Genomic DNA, 3,558 nt, shown 5'->3' with positions numbered 1-3,558 from the left:
CGCAGACCCGCTAATCGCGACGAGCGCGACGTGGCCGTGCCGCCTTTCCCTCGGCAGCAAGCAAAACGCCTGGCAACGTCGACGCTCCCCTAACCGCGATCTCGCACCGTGTTTCGTGTGGCGAATTCAAAAGCCGGCCGGCGCTGCTGCAACCATTACGGTCGGTACGCATACGCCGCGGAGGGCGGGACGGTCATCGGAGCGTGCGGTTCCTCCATCGAGTACTGCGCACCTCGGCCGTCGCATCGCCGTGCCATGACCGGCCGCGCGTCAACGCGAACCGGTGCCAGCGAGATCCCTCGCCTGCAAGAACCGACCGGCAGCCTCCGTCACCCGAGGACGCGGAGGCGCTTGCCGCGGACGGCGGGACGGTATGCACTGGTGCACAGCGGACCCGTCACATCGCCAGTTCCTTGACCGACCGCCGACGCTTGTGCCGTTCCTCTCGTACTTGGCAGTCGCCGCGCGATTGTCGGGTCTCGTTCTTGCACGCTCGAACGGTCGGGAGGGCACTCGGCTGGCGTTTCGGGAACGCGCAGCCTCGCCTTCTACCGACGTAACCACGACTCGCCGTTCGCGCTCCGCCGCTCCTGTTTACAGTACTAGGCGGTCCCGCAGCGGTCGGGTCGCGCATTTCGAGCGCTTCGAGCCACGGTGCAGTGGCGGGTCGAAAGCCGACCTATGAGTGCGTTGCGCCGTTTGTACCCGCGTCCGCCACCTGGCCGACCGTCCAAGGTCGCGGTGTTGGCGTCCGCTGGGCGCAACAATTTGTCACGGGGTGCCGCTCCACATTCAGGCAGCCCCGTGGGGAAAAGCCGACCCCGCGTCCAAACGGGGTCAGCGGCAGAAAGTGTCGGGCGCAGACGCAGCTGAGGCGCTCACCCTTCACAATCCGTTAATGATCCTTCCGCAGGTTCACCTACGGAAACCTTGTTACGACTTTTACTTCCTCTAAATGATCAAGTTTGGTCATCTTTCCAACAGACCGGCGCAACCGAAAGGCCGCGCCGGACATCGGTCCGAAGACCTCACTAAATCATTCAATCGGTAGTAGCGACGGGCGGTGTGTACAAAGGGCAGGGACGTAATCAACGCGAGCTTATGACTCGCGCTTACTGGGAATTCCTCGTTCAAGGGGAACAATTGCAAGCCCCTATCCCAATCACGAAAGAAGTTCCACGGGTTACCCAGTCTTTTCAGACAGGGATAAAGACACGCTGCTTCCTTCAGTGTAGCGCGCGTGCGGCCCCGGACATCTAAGGGCATCACAGACCTGTTATTGCTCTGTTTCGTGCGGCTAGGAGCCGCTTGTCCCTCTAAGAAGGTTGTAAGGTGCTGGGAACCCCGCACCTATTTAATAGGCTAGAGTCTCGTTCGTTATCGGAATTAACCAGACAAATCGCTCCACCAACTAAGAACGGCCATGCACCACCATCCACCGAATCAAGAAAGAGCTCTCAATCTGTCAATCCTCCCAGTGTCCGGGCCGGGTAAGTTTTCCCGTGTTGAGTCAAATTAAGCCGCAGGCTCCACTCCTGGTGGTGCCCTTCCGTCAATTCCTTTAAGTTTCAGCTTTGCAACCATACTTCCCCCGGAACCCAAATACTTTGGTTTCCCGGAAGCTGCCCGCCGAGTCATTTGAGTAACTCAGGCGGATCGCTGGTTGGCATCGTTTATGGTCAGAACTAGGGCGGTATCTGATCGCCTTCGAACCTCTGACTTTCGTTCTTGATCAATGAAAACATTCTTGGCAAATGCTTTCGCAGTAGTTCGTCTTGCGACGGTCCAAGAATTTCACCTCTAGCGCCGCAATACGAATGCCCCCGTCCGTCCCTCTTAATCATTACCTCGTATTCCAAAAACCAACAGAACAGAAACGAGGTCTTGTTCTATTATTCCATGCAAGTTTATTCAGGCGACTCGCCTGCGTTGAGCACTCTAATTTTTTCAAAGTAAAAGCACCGGCCATCTCGAGGCACACAATGAAGTGCACCAAGAAAGAACCGGCATGATGTTCAGTCCGAGCCGTCGCATCGGGTAGATGCACTACTCGTCTGGAACTGAGATCCAACTACGAGCTTTTTAACCGCAGCAGCTTTAGTATACGCTATTGGAGCTGGAATTACCGCGGCTGCTGGCACCAGACTTGCCCTCCAATTGATCCTCGTTAAAGGATTTAGAGTGTACTCATTTCAATTACGGGGCCTCAAAAGAGTCCCGTATTGTTATTTTTCGTCACTACCTCCCCGTGCCGGGAGTGGGTAATTTGCGCGCCTGCTGCCTTCCTTGGATGTGGTAGCCGTTTCTCAGGCTCCCTCTCCGGAATCGAACCCTGATTCTCCGTTACCCGTAACAACCATGGTAAGCAAGTAACCTACCATCGAAAGTTGATAAGGCAGACACTTGAAAGAAACGTCGCCGGCTCGTGGCCATGCGATCAGCACAAAGTTATCCAGAGTCACCACACAATACGGGCCGAAACCCGATCGATCTTGGTCTAATAAAAGCACCCGTTACCCAAAGGGCTCCAGGCTCACTGCATGTATTAGCTCTAGAATTGCCACAGTTATCCAAGTAGGAAGAAACGATCTAAGGAACCATAACTGATTTAATGAGCCATTCGCGGTTTCGCCTTATTTCGGCATGTACTTAGACATGCATGGCTTAATCTTTGAGACAAGCATATGATTACTGGCAGGATCAACCAGGTAATCGTTCGACTGCGCGTCCGTCCTCGCCCTCGGCGGGCCGGACGCAGTCTGTGTGCGGCGGAGGCCACCTTCAGGCGCCCCAACACGCTTATTTTGCACTCCGAGATGACGGCGTTCGAGCTCGCTACGGCACAACCTTCCCGAAAGACGAGTGGGAGCCGTGCGGCAAGAAGCACGTTCATGCTCGCTCTTTTTCGTTGCATCGACTCGGTCGCGCCGTGCGGGTTGCCCAAGCCCGCTGCACTGTCGGTGGACCGGCCGGAACTAGCAACGGAGCCGAGACTGCAAAGCCGCCAGACGACGGGTCACGCCCGCGTCTTCGGCGCTTTCGCATCTGAATCGCCCGAGGACGACACGGAACACACCTCGATATCGTGGTAAAACGGCACCGTCCGACAACCAGCCCCTAACGCATCAAGCGGATGAGGCTGCAGACGACTGCCGTGGATTCCCCTGGAGCAGACCCGAGGACACGCTTGACGAGGCCGAAGCCCGCCGCATATCAGACACCCGGTCGCTTTCGCGTACGCCGCTCACGAGAACCCCCACATAATAGCAGCGATAAGTACCCAGACCTCCTTGGGCCCTAATACGAGCGTACTCGAGAAAATTTCACCGCGGGTGTGCCCCGAAACGTGTGGCATGTTGAGCGTGCCACAAGTCTACGTCGCTCTCAAACCCGCCGAGGTCGTAGAATTTGCGACCCTACTCACGAAATTCCCACCGAGGATACGGCCGCAAACGTACCGCACCTTGGGTAGGCCACGAGTTTGTGCAACACTACGCTGACGGCACAGCACCGAGGTCGTGCGCGCACGCACGGGAAAATTCCGCCGCGGTTTCTGCC

At 56.9% G+C, this 3,558-nt stretch overlaps 1 non-coding gene across 1 annotated transcript; it reads right to left on the bottom strand.

Moving 5' to 3' along the window:
* Positions 1 to 896: 896 nt before the first annotated feature.
* On the bottom strand, positions 897 to 2,711 carry LOC142795252 (small subunit ribosomal RNA). The gene has a single exon (XR_012892890.1). It is a non-coding gene; the product is annotated as a small subunit ribosomal RNA (ribosomal RNA).
* Positions 2,712 to 3,558: the final 847 nt, after the last annotated feature.

This window comes from Rhipicephalus microplus, unplaced genomic scaffold (genome assembly GCF_043290135.1).
Source record: "Rhipicephalus microplus isolate Deutch F79 unplaced genomic scaffold, USDA_Rmic scaffold_595, whole genome shotgun sequence".
Classification (NCBI taxonomy): domain Eukaryota; kingdom Metazoa; phylum Arthropoda; class Arachnida; order Ixodida; family Ixodidae; genus Rhipicephalus; species Rhipicephalus microplus.
The sequence above is the reverse complement of the archived record's forward strand: the minus strand, read 5'-3'. Positions and strand labels throughout refer to the sequence as shown.